Source organism: Aphelocoma coerulescens, chromosome 24 (assembly GCF_041296385.1).
Source record: "Aphelocoma coerulescens isolate FSJ_1873_10779 chromosome 24, UR_Acoe_1.0, whole genome shotgun sequence".
NCBI classification, from domain to species: Eukaryota; Metazoa; Chordata; class Aves; order Passeriformes; family Corvidae; genus Aphelocoma; species Aphelocoma coerulescens.
Window position 1 is genome coordinate 4212610 of NC_091037.1, and position 13334 is coordinate 4225943.

A 13334-nucleotide genomic window follows, 5' to 3' on the forward strand; every position below is an offset into this window, starting at 1 on the left:
TCAAAGGGCTGCACTGTGAGCTGGCGCAGCCCAGGAATGCAGCTGAGGGTCTTACCACGTTTTTTTATTTTCTGGAGGTTTGAAGCGTGTGGCAGAAAGAGCAAGGTCAGAGTTCAGGCTGGACTGCAGTCAGGCGGAACAGAAAAGTTATGAGGCGTTTAGGAAAGTGTTTGTTTTGGGCTTGCGTTTGCCTTGTGAGGCCCATTACTGAGTGCAAGCCGTTCTCTGCAGCGTGGTGATGGCAACGTGTGGTTTATAGGCCTAATGGAGCAGATTTGTCACTGGAGCAAGGAGGTGTGACTCTACTCAAGTCTGCAAATTGCCCCCCTGTTTCTGCAGACTGCTGTTTTTTCTTTCCTTTTCCCCCTTTTCCTCCTCCATCCATCACCATTCTGGCTCGCCACGGTGATTTCCCCAAAGTCATCTATCCCCAGGCTGTGCCATTAATGCGCAGGCTTCAGTGTGATGGCTTTGTTTGTTCTTGGAAAACTATAAATATTGCTGGAGTAATGGTTTAGAGGATGAAGCTGGGCCATTTTGGGGTGTCTGATTTCTGGAGGGTTGAAATGTATTAAAAAAAAAAAAAACAACAAACTGATTCTGTAAAAGGAGTGAAGGAATTGGGTGAGGTTTTGCTTCAGTCTCCATCAGACACTTCATCCCTCCAGCTCCAAGTGTTTGGCACTGCTGCAACTTCCAGTCCTATCCGGTATCCTCATCCTGACTCGTGTCCTGAGCATCCCCTGCCCTCAACAAAGCAAGGAAGGGCTGGGAGTATCCTAAGGAGAAAAGTTCAGTGGTTGGAATGTGTAATTTGGCTGCCATTTGGAATTTTACCAGAAGAGAGCCTCTTTTTCTGGCGGGTTGTTTGGCTCTGTTGGTTTTTTTCTTGTCTGTGTGTATAAGTATGTCAGGAAAATTAATCCACAAACACCAGAGGTTTATGTCCAAAAAGGAGAAAGATGAGTTCTGTTACTTTATTTGAACAAAGGAAGAGGCCATGGGGCATTTCCCCTGGGGTGTCTCAGATTTTTGGAGGGTGCAGCCTCCTTTTTATCCCAATTTCCTGACTGCATTTCCCTCTCTCTTCCCCCATTGGCTGAGGTACTTGAGAGGTACAGCCTTCCTGAAATGACTAATACCTAGGGCTCCCTTCTAATGTATAACCCCCCCTTTATTTTAATTCTTATGGAATTTATGGTTCTTCCCATTGTTTCTTTAATCTCTCAATATCCAATTTCATTTATCAGCAGACCTATAGTTTACTTGTAAAGACAAATCTCTTTCTTTCCATTCGTCAATCAGTGGAATCCTTCCCGTTGTTTCTTTTATCTCTCAGTACTAGTTTTATCTTCCAGCAGGCCCACAGCTTGTTTGTACAGACAAGTCCCTCATTCCTTTCAAGAATATCCATAAAAAGTGTCATTTGGGATGAGGGCATAGCTTGTTTTAAGCCAGCTCAGCTTCTGCAACTGCAATGTAGATGCAATTTGAGTAATTAGAGCCGGTGCCTCCGTCTCCTGGCAGAGGGATGTTTATGTGGTGCACTGTTCCAGCCGTGGTATTTCAGCAGCTTCCTGGGCTTTAGAAGTGATGGGCCAAAATATTAATCAGGGTTTTATGTTAAAAATGAGGAATTGCTGGTCTGTGCGTGCTGGAGTTCCCACAGAGAAGCCGTGGATGAGGGATGATGGAGGGTACCCTGTCCTTAGCTGGGTGTCCCTATCCCAGCAGAACCAAAACACCCTCTTTATATTTAAGATGTCCTTACAGGATTTAGAAACAAAGGTGACTTGATTTATCAGCATCCCACTGGAGGCACAGCAAGTATTTCCTGGAATTTGATTGTGTGGGATGGTTTGGCTGGACTCAAAGGTTAGGCTGGATGATCTTGGGGACCTTCCCCAACCTAAACAATTCTGTGACTCTGCTGTGAAAGCTGATAATGGATGTGTAAGAAATGGGCAACGAGGATTAGGTGATGACCTGTTTTCAAATGGGAAAGAATCTGAATTCCCTGGATAATTTTCAGTTGGTTTGGGATGGTTTTGTTGCCTGGGGCGTGGGTTTTCCCAGCCATTGAGGTCAGGAGAAGATGAGTGTCAGTGTTCTTGTGAAATGCTGCTCTTCTCAGCCTCCCTGAGACCTAACAGCTCTTTTTGCTGAGGGCAGAGCAGCTTGTGAGGAGCGAGAAACACGAGAACCCAGAGGATGGCACTGCCACTGCTGCTGGAAAAGGAGAAGGCAGGTGAGAAAAGCCGGGATTTGGCGTCTCTTTGCCAATCGACTTTTCCCCAGCGGGGAGCGGAGGTTAATTGTTATTTGAGGCCATCCCAGCCCTGGCTCCATTAGCACCACGGAGCAGGTGGACACAAGATGGATGGGGCTGTGCTGCACCTTGGCCTCCTCGGCAGATGTACGGCTCCGAAGGCGTTTTTGCTGTGAGAGATGGGATTACACACAGGGAGTTTTGCTTTTCCCATCCTCCCAAGAAGCTCCAGAGCCCCCAGCTGTGTGGTGAAGCAGGGTAGAAAGGGAGATAAGATGGAAAGAGAGTGGTGTCCAGGAATGAGTTAGAGCTGTTAGAGCATTTCCTTGAGAGAGGCTGTTACTGAAAATTGTTGGCTGTTACAGGGCACGGAGAGGAGGAATGAGGCCGTGGGGATGGAAAAGGTTTGCATGGGGAAAACATCATGGAGCAAGGCTTTTAAAAGGGGCTTCTCACCATGGCTTTGTCTGGAAAGCAAGGAGCTGGGTTTTGCCTGATTTTCCATGTGTGCGTCAAGCCCTGGTGATGCCCTGGAGTGGAAGCCCTTGTGGCAGGGATGCACATACAAGGATTTACAACACACTAAATAAAAACAAAGCCAGCAAAGTCTTCCCACTGAGGCCAAACTGTTTTTCTGCCCAACCCGAATTCTGCCCAAGGCATGGCTAAGGTTAAATCTTTCCTTTTCATCCCTGTCTTCTGTGAAGACTGGACGACTTCGCTAAGTGTGATTGGAGCAGTTTGTTTTTAAGCTCCACATAAGCACTATGCTGGATTTATAGCGTTTTCATTCTTTTGGAATCGACCCACTGGGAGCCATTAAACTTTTATTGCTCTCTGCAGTTGCCTGGCCGGAGCGGGATAGAACAGCCCTGCTGCTGGAAACGCTCCGTCTTCAGCTGCCAGGGTTGTGTTGGAGAAGAGGGACAGCAGGGAGAGGCCACCCAGGGATTTGCTTATCAGCTGGAAGATGCTTTGGATGTGACGATGGTTTTCCCAATCCTCTGCAAGGCAGAGGAAGACCTACAAAAGCATCTTCCCCTGGGCCCTGCTGTTTCCCACCTCTCTTGACTGACAATATCCCTGCTCATCCTTAAAAGCTGGGAGTGCAGGAGGCTTAAGACTCTTATTTTTGTTGCATCCTGGGACTATCCATCTTATGAAATACCTGTTGTGCACCTTGGCTGTGCAGGTGAGGACCTGGCAGCGTGTCCTCCAAAGGATTTGTGGGGGGGTGTTGGATGGTGCTGTCTGTTTTCCCTGTTTCATCCTCAAGCCTTGTGACTAAACATTAACAAAAGGATCCTGCATTCTTAGGGAGGGGAAAAATTTATCACGTTTCATAGCGTGAGGGAGGCAGAACATGGATGTTGCAGCCTGAGCTGCCTGACTTGACACTCTCTTGGCACAGGAAGAGAGAAGAGCCGCCTGCTGAGGGCATTTTGCATGGAATAGAATTTCAGGACAGGTGAGCTGAGTGCCTTGTCCAGGTGCTGGTCCCTCTCCAGCTGTGCTGAAGCTAAAGCTGGGGGAGATGTCTCCTACCCAACAGAGAGGGACCAGGCTGGGAACAAATTTAGATCAAACCCAGAAGGTGTTCCCTGACCTGGGTGTCGTGCTGTGGCAGCTGAACCTCAAACGCAGCAGCTGAAAGAGTTTCTAGAAGGAATTTCTCTTGGAATTACAACCTGTGGCTCCTGTCCCACTCTTCCCAGACCTTCAACACTGTGGGCTTCCCCTTCTTCAAGACAAAACATCCTTTCTGAGTTTGTCTTTCTGGCTGAACCTCCTGCAGCCCTTTCTTTGCACTCCCATGGGATCCTTCCTTCAAAGTCAGAGCTCAGCCACCCCTAAGGCTCCAATATTCAACCCAAAACCTTGGGCAAGTGGAATTCTGCAAACAAAAACTGAACATCCCAGCATGGCCACTTTTCCCTCCTGAAGGGAGGTTTGCATTATCTCCTTCTAGCTCCAGAAGGCCAGGCTGGGCTACTTCTGTCGGCATGTTTTCTAATTTAATTACTTATCCTTGTCTCAAATTGTTTATGGTACACTAGGCTATTAAATGTGCCATAAGCAAATGGCTCTTGAAAGAGGAAGAGGATTTATTTGTTTTAGCAACCACTCCAACAAAAGTCTATTTCCTCAGCTAATTAAGATTCCATTCGCTAATTTAAATGTTATGCTAATTAAAGCATAATTCTGAAACTGTAAAAAGAAACTTAAAAAAAAGGTGGGGGGGGGGAGAAAAAAGAAGCAGCAAGTAAGAAAGAAAACTGGTTGGCCTTTAGAAATTACATTAAATTTATTGTGTTGTTGTAACAATGGTGAATGGAGTAATTATTTCATTTGCCTCTCATGTGCTATTCATGCTGTTGCTTTTATTCATTTTCCCCCCATTCTCACACTTCATCTCATTAACACCCCTTCTCTCCCCTCTAATGGGCATCATCTTGCGATGGTTTAAGATGAATTGTGAGCGTGATCCCTGTGCTTCCCAGAAAAGGGCTACACCGAGAGTATTTGAGCCTGTTTATCTTCCAGCCTGAGCTGAGACAACGCTCAGCAGCCAAACTCATGGAGTTACATTGTGCTCACTTTAATTAAAATATAAATAACCTACTTTTGGGGAGGGAAAAAAAGAAAGAGCAAAAGGAGCAAGGTCTGTTTTGGTTTGTGTTTTCTGTTTTAAATCTGGCTGTATGTGCAGGGGACTGGCTCCTTTTCTCAGTTCACCCATCGGATTCTGGCCCCACAACTTGGGAAATAGAATCACGGAGCACTTCAAAAGGAGATTAAATCACTGGAGACTTTACTGAGATAAAGTCTACTACTTTCAAGGACAGGTTGAATGGGGCTCTGGTTTTGTGGAAAGTGTCCCTGCCCATGGCAGGGGATGGAACTACATGGTCTTTAAGGTCACTTCCAACCCAAACCATTCTGGGATTCTATGATTGTTAAGCTGAAATAAATGTAGCAGGGAAAAAATTCATCAGAAGTAAGGAAACTGGACTTGCTGTTGTAGTTTTGGCTCTCAGCTGAATGCCAGGCCACGGAGGTCCACTGCCCACCTTCCATCTGGTTGATCCCACCAAGATTGGTCACCCACCAGAGCTGGTGTAGCCATGGGACAGCCTGGGAGGTGCTGAGCTGCTGGGCACCAGAACCCCAGCCTGAGCATCAGCTCCTTGCTTTGATGTTTGCTTTGCCTGGGTCAGGGAGAGACTTTGAGCTTTGCTGGAGCCTCTGGAGTCCGGGATGAAAGGGCAGAGCCATCCACAAGGTGGAGAGAAACAGAGTTCTTGAGAGCAAGTGCTTGTGCTGGAGAGGAGATAAAAGGAGAGGGGAGATGAAAGATGAGCATAGAGAGACCTGGCTGGCAGGAGCAGGACATGAACCCCAACAAAAAGGAGGTTGTAGCAGCCCCAATCTTATCTCCCAGGATGTCATCCCAGCAGTTGGGATCCTCTCCTTCCTCCAGGTCCCTCTTTGCCCCCCAGCTCCGGGGTGCCGGAGCCTTCCTGCACTCCTGGCTGCTCCACCTTGGGGGAGAGAATTTGCAGAAAGTTTCCTTGCAGTGTTGTCTTGCTGTGTTGGTATTATTAATAATAGAAACAGGCAGGAGTTTATTATATTGCTTTCCTTTATGCATTTGGAGTTTTTAAAGAGAAAACCAATTAAGATTCACTGATGAGCCCTCCAGCTCCCAGTGGCTTTGGGAAACACTGCCATGAACTGCGTTCAATCTGCTGCCAATGCCTTTGTGTGTGGTCCTGATAAACACTTTTGGGTGATGCGGGAAGAAGTGCAATATCTCCTCCTGCCTCCTCTCCTGCCTCCCCAGCCCTAATCCTGCTCACTGCCATCACTCTGCCTGGCAGGCTGAGTCCCTGCGTGGTAGAGGTTCAAAGTGGAGTTTGTGGAAAAGCCAGTGTGACATTCAAGGCGGGGCTGGCTGACTTTCTGCCCTGCTCACAGTGGGGATTGTGAGTTTTCAGCTGTTTCAGAGCTGGGGAATGTTGTCTGCATCGGCTCCTCTGGATGCTCCAGCTGAATGAAGGAATTTTGGGGTGTTGAGCCGTATCTGTGGAGGGATGGGCACTGAGGGATGTGTGTTCCTGGCTCAACCCCCTTCCCAAACCCCAGTCCCTCTATCCATTCCTAGTTTCTCCCTGCAGCTGTGCTCCAGCTGTGGATCATCCCCTCTCCATCCCAGCTCAGCCCCTCGCTCTGGACCCACAAGCAGCACCTGCTTTGCCCGTCCTGGTCCGCAGATATATTTAAACTTTGATCTTGATGGGAAGTGACTGATGCTACATTAAAGCCATATGTTTTAGAGGGAACGGCGAGGACGTGTAAGCTCAGTGATATTCACATCTAGAGAGAGCTGGGAACTTGTAGTGCCACCCACGCTTGGTATTTCTGCCGGCTCTGCGAGGCTTACACAGCTGGGGAAGGCAGAGTGGGAGCGAGATCTTCTGCTTAAGGGATTTTGTAGAGAGAGATGGATTAGATAGATTTGATGGAAACTGATAGTTTATGAAAATGAATTCACCTGCGTCTCAATTTGGTTCTTGATGCCAGGAGACAGAGGAGAAAAGGAATAAAAAAAGGCAAGAGGGGGAGAGGGAAAACAATCCCAAGTTAATTAAAGTGCAGTTTTGATGTGCTGTGCTGGGCTGTTTTCTTTTTAACTTTGGCAAGTGGGATGGATCCCTTCGTGTCAGCTTCCAGAGAGGAGTAAGCAAAGGGATGCGGCATCTTGGGATTTCTCTTCATCTCCTCTGACTGTCTGAACAGTGGCTTAGGGGATGAAGTGGGACTGTGTCAGAAGAACCATGTAGGCCATGGGTACTTGGCAGTGTGATAAAAACTGCTTACGATGGCTGCGTTTATCTCGGAATTTATCGGAAGTATCCTGGCAGGAGTGGAATTAGCACTGCTCATTCAGCACCCAGCTGGAGCAGGCTGCCATCCCCGCTGGCTGTCATGCCACTCCCTCATGTCTGGCCACTGGAAGCTTTGGGAGAAGCCAGATGTTGGGTGGGAACGAACAAAAAATAAAACTCCCTTTTTCAACTTGCCCATCACCAGGAAGGTGACAAACCAGAACATGGTGTTTCTGTTGGAGGCAGGGGAGTCCGGGAGGATTCTTTCCATCCCAAGACATGGAGTTATGAAAAGCTGGGGAGGAAGTAGGAAGTGTGAATTTTGAAGAGTGCAGGAAGAGTCACAAGCTGCTTTCCAAAGGCTTTGAGTATGCAAAGGTGCCCCTGCCTTCAGTCAGACAGGGCACAGGCAAGAATTTGCAGAGAACTCCTTTGGAGTGAAGGTTGAGCTGGACCTTGGACCTTGGTTTGAGTATTTCCAGCTGATGGAGCTGTTGGGATAACTGGCTCTGGGTCCTGTGGGAAAGCTGGCTTTTTCCTCGGTCTGGGTGCTCAAACAGGGCTTTTCCTTTCTTCCCTGTGATGGAAAGCCCTCTGAGCAGCCTCCCACCCCGAGGAGCTTGTGCTCCTCTGTGCTGAAATCCTGTTGCCAGGGCAGTGAAGGTCAGAGAGGTTCTTGGAGTATCATCAGAGCAGCAAGATCCAGGATCTGAGCTGTGTTCCTCTTGCTGTCCATTGATACTCTGATTGCTAAATAATTATTGGCATTGGTGAGCACAGGCAGCTCCTCAACTCCCTGTGGCCACAGGCAAATCTCTTCATCTCTGTGCTTTGATTCCTTCATTCAGACAACAGAAATAGTAATCCTTATTTTCTCTCTGTTTATGTCACTCTTTCAGTGTAAATATGAACTCCTTTGGGCAAGAATTGTCTTTGGGAACACATGAGGAATAATCGGTGTTTGGGAGTGGCATTACATGTACGAGCAGCACCTTTTTAACAGGGCTGTGTGCAGCTCCAGGGAGCATTTTTCAAAAGAAGACGGGAAAGAAGCCAGCACAGAAAGTTGAAAACAAAACGTGGGTAAATTAAGGCATGTAAGGCTCGCTTTGGAGTGTGAGGGAAGCATCTCTGCCTGGTTAGTTTATCAAAGGGAGGTTAAGAGGTGATTTCGTTGTGGTCTACATATTCCTCTGTGGGGGAGAAGCTGCTGAAAACGGACAGGTTTTTAATCTAGCAGCAAGGAGTGTGTCAGGATCCAGTGTTGGAAGGTGAAGCTGCACTCATTTACAATAGAAGCAGTGCCCAATTTTTGAAGGGAGGGTAATTAATCATTGCAACGACTCACTCTGAACCACAGCAGGGCTGCTGTACCCTGTGAGCTTTACACTTAAGGGAGACGTTTCTGAGGGGCTTTCAGGAGCCACGGGGAAAGCTGGCAGCTCGTGCAGCACCAGCTGGCAGCAGGACCCTGCCATCCCCAGGATGGGGACAGTCCCACGCTGGATGCTCACCTCCAGAAAGCTGGACAAGGACGTTTTTATCGCAGTTTGGATGTCTGCACAGTGCTGGGGTGTCCCCAGGTGCAGGGAGCAACCACGGATGCATTAAGCACTAATCACTGCCAGGCCTCCAGGGATCAGCAGAGTCGTTGTGCCCTTTTTTTTTTTCCTTTCAAAAGCATTTTTAAAAATCAATACAAATAAATAAAGAGGCCATAAATCTAGGAAGACACCCACAGCTCCCTCCGGAGCCCTCTGTTTTGTGGGGATGGGTTGAAGGGTGACAGAGCATTGACCTGCCTGAGACAGATGGGAGGATGCTGGAGCCAATGTACCCTCTAAAGATGTAGGAGAGGGCGCTCGAGGGGGGTTGCCGAGGTGAAGGGGTGCAGGATGTATATTTTATGGTACAGGCCATCCCCAGCTGGCCACTTACCAAGGGAAGAGCCTGGCTTTAGGAGCTTTTTGCTGACTTGGAGGCAGAGGCCAGGGATTGCTTGAAAAGCAAGACTGAGCTGAGGCAGACCCAAAAGCAGGCCCTTGTCTTGGCTCCCCTGACCTCATCTGGTCAGACTTGATTTTCCACGTGTTTCAGCTCTGGGGGCACAGGTCACTGGCAGCCTGAGCTATTTGAGCTGAGCAGCATCACCTGCCTCTGGCACACACAGGTGGAAGTGACGGTCTCATTTCTGCAGGGAAACCCATCAAGCTCCCTCTCTTTCCATCGCAGCAGGAGGGCTGTTTTCTTGGGAATGGTTTGGGAAACATCCTGCCTGTCCCTGGGAACTTGGGGTGGTGAACTAGTGATGCTCCTTGCCCTGCTGCTGAAAGCTGGCTAGAAAATCTCAGGTGGATTGTGCAACGGGTCGTTCCCAGTGCTCCTTCATCCACACTTGGGGGTACAGGCTGGTTAAAGCTCTCCCCAAGGGATGACATGTTCTTATAAAACACAAGATGTTCCATGTACCTCCTCCCATCCAGGCTGAACAAATTCTGTCTTGGACAAACAGAGCACAGAAAGGTGACACAGGCAGCACTGTCCTTTACCTAAACACTGTCATCATCCCTGTGGTGTGCAGCAGGGAAACAGCTCTGCCTTGGCAAGAATCCTGCTGAGGGGGAGAATTTGTGCATGGCACCTCCAAATGTGTGTTCATAGGTGCAAGGTGGGAGCAGCAGTGGCTGCTCGGGAGATCCTTGCTGGGCCCCTGGGAGGAGAATTCATCTCTCTGTGTGCCCGGAGTGATCTCAGCAGGTTCTGCGGCTCTCTTGTCCCCCTTCCCCCCATTCCCCCTCGAGGCGGGCTGGTTGTTTCTGGGGCACGGAGGGTCTTCCTCGGGCAGGTTGTGCAGGAATTGCTGTGCTCCTTGGTAATCATGGACTGTCAGCAGCCTAAGGAGGGGAGTTCAGCTCAACACCGGCACTGCAAGGAGAGATAATGGTAAATAACCAGCAGCTATTGGGGAAGGTTGAAGTAAAATAAATGGATCCAATTTTCAGTCTTTCTCCTGGGCTTTTCAAAATTTTTTTTTCTTTTTCTTGCTCTATCCTTTCTTCCTGTTTGACTCTAGAGCAGCTCGGGCTGGTGCAGCCCTGGCAGGGCTGGAGAGTCCTGCACCTAAAACTGAGGGGGCCCTGGTCTTTTGCTTGGATTTGCACCCAGGTCCCAAGTTTTGAGAGGGGAGGCAAAAAACCAATTCAACTTCTCGTCAAGGAATAAACTGGGAAGGAAAACGCCTGGTCTCTGCTAAGTGGATGGAGGATGAGAAAGGGGCTCAAAACCCCTCCTAACGCCTTAAATAAATCTTTTCCCTAGTCTAGCTGCCCACACATAAACAAAATGCATTTTCAACATGTTCTTCCTCTATCCTTGACAGCACAGTGGCAGTTTTTGCCAGAAGTCCTCGTGGGCTGCTGGTGGAAACGTGGTGGTGGGAAGCGAAGGGTCCCCGTGCCCCGCGGGGGCTGCGGGAATCGCTGCAATCGCTGCTCGCTGACCTCTGCTTGAGGCTTTGAAATCCGTGTGAGAAAACCGTAATAGCCTCCCACCTTGCACATCCTCCTTGTCAAAACAGAAACATTTCTTGCAGGACCTCATCCAGGACTTAAATACCTCCAGAAATTCCTCTGCAGCAACTCGCTTTTCTGTCTTGCATCCAGGAGCTCTGCTGTCAGGCTGCTTTTCTTCCTTCCCAGCATCTCTTTCTCAACGCTGCCTGCTGGCTTTGGGGACTGGGAGGATGCAATCCTAATTATCCTTGTGGTGTTTTCTGTCGATTCTTGGGATTGCATCTTCCTGTCAGGGAGGAGCAGGTGTGGTAACCGGCCCTGCTGTTGGCACAGAGCAGGGGAACACTGAACCCTCTTTGCAAAGTATTTTTGGGGCCACAGTGAGGGGCTGGAAATACTTTGGCTGCTTGAGCTGGGGGCACCTTCTGGAGCCCTGGGTGCCCACAGGTCATGCCGACCCCTTCCTGCTCCGCTGAGTTTCCCGGGACTCGGGAATGACAAACATGCAAAGCACGGGGGTAATTAAACACCCCGTGCTGGCTCATTGAGTGGTTGCTGGGAGCAAAGCGAAGGGCTCGCTGACAGCCCGGCCTGGCAGGGGCAGGGGCCGTGGAGATGACTCCTGGCCAAGCACAGCTCGATGGTGAGCGCGTTTCCGACCCGCTCCCGGCTCCTTCCCCGCCGCGAGGCACCGAGCAGGGATCCAGAGCATCCGCAGCCTCTCCCCCGCCACATCCCGCTCAGCTGTCCGGTGCTGCAGATGAGACACGAAATAAACAGCAATTTTCCAGTCGTGCAGGCTCTTTGAGCCCTGATTGCAAGCAGTGCGCTGTCTGCGTTTTCAAGTTCTCCTGCAAAAGCATGTCAGGTTTCCTTGGAAACTTCTGAAACTTCCTGTCCTTGGCGTGAATCCTCAGTGATGTTGAGGACATCGCGTGCTGCAGAGTGGGTTGAGCTGTCGAGCCGTGGTGTTGCCCTCCCTGCGCCTGAGTGTTGCTCAGGGGGAACTTTCAGGGCTTTTTGGGATGATGTGTGTGAGGTACTCCAGGGAGAGCTGCCTGTGGGGGCATCATTCCCATTGCAGGAGCTTTACCTGCCTTTACCTGCCAAGGCTGCTCTCTGCTTTTGAGCCCTCCAGAAAGACAAGGGGAATCAGTAAATCAAGTATCATCAGGGAATCTTCTCAAACAGCAAGGTCACCTCCAAAAACAGGGCAGATGGAGAGGCTCTTGGGCACCTTTTTACAGCTATATTGATCCTCAACCCAGAGCAGGCAGCCTTGCCGACCTTCCCATCCCGCATGCCGAGGGAAAGCCCAGGTGGCTCTCACGGCTGCGGTGAACGATGACCCAACCCTTTTCTTCTCCCCTTTTTGAAATCTGAATTTCCCATAAAGCTGAGCCCACACCTCCAGTGAAAGGTATCTTCTGCTGCACAGTTGTGGGGAGATGAGAAGAAAAAGGGTCTTCTCTCTCTTCTTTAAGGCTCTTCTCTCGCCTTTTCATTTTCCTCATGCCTTGGAGTGAAATTCCGTAAGGGCTCTGTGAAAGAGCGCTGACACAAGACTCTAATTTCAGGTGTGAATATGGAGACGTTTTTCATTAGGAGGCATATGGTGTTAAGGTTAAAAAAAAAAAAAAAAAGAGTTGAAGTTTGACAGCCAGGAATGAAACAATGAAATAATAACTACAGGTGGGCAAAGCCTCCAGCAGCGTTTGTAAACAACAAAACCAAGCCACGGGCGGTTCGGATTCAAGTGTTAATGGTACTTATCAGAGTTGGTGGAAGATTTTTCAGGGGAATCAGGGTTGTTTTTTGACAGAAACTTGGGTTTTCATCAAAGGTGAAATTCCCATGGGAGGTGTTCACCTTCTGCAGGAAATTTGGGTGTGTGGTAGGAGACAAAGAAAGAAAGAAAAAAGCGAAGGAAGATGTCAGAAAGCAGCTGAGGAGTTTTTATGCTGAGTGGTGGATGAAGTGGATGAGGTGTCTCCTCTCCCCAGTGCCAGGCAAGTACAGACTGGGAAGGTGCCTGCTGGGTGACTGGGTGTTGGTCACCTTCAGCTCAGGGGGTGCAGGCACCTGGCTCCATCCCTGTAACCTCATAAATACACAGCAGCTTCCCCACCCCTAAGAAAATGTTTCCTCCTTCTTTCCTTTGGGACTTTGTGGAAGTTTTCTGCCTCCTCATCTCCTGATTGATCCTTCTCTCTTGGAAGTGTTTCCTAATGGCAGGAGATCCAGACTGGGATGTCTGAGAGGCAGCTGTTTTCTAGAACATCTTTTATTTCTCTTTCTGCCTAGTAAAATGGGGTTAAAGGTATTAATATTCCTGGTGAAATACTGGGGGAGATGCTGATTAAAAGCCTGGGATGGGAGGTGGATCTTTGCTGCCGGAGCGTCGTGTCCAGTCTCTCATCTCTCCTCAGGGTTTTGGGAGAAAGTTGAGCTCAGGAGCCAAATGTCATTGCTGAGGCTCTGCTTTCTTCTCCACTCTTTGAATGCTGGATCCTGAGCAGCCTCACAATTTATGGTGAATATTTTATACCTCTAAATGATGTTTTGTGGGATTCCACTCGTCTCGCCTGCTGTGCCTCCGCCAGTCGTGGAGGATGGAGCCTTTGTTGTATGTGTCAGGCTTGAGGAGGCGCCGTTTTTCCAAAT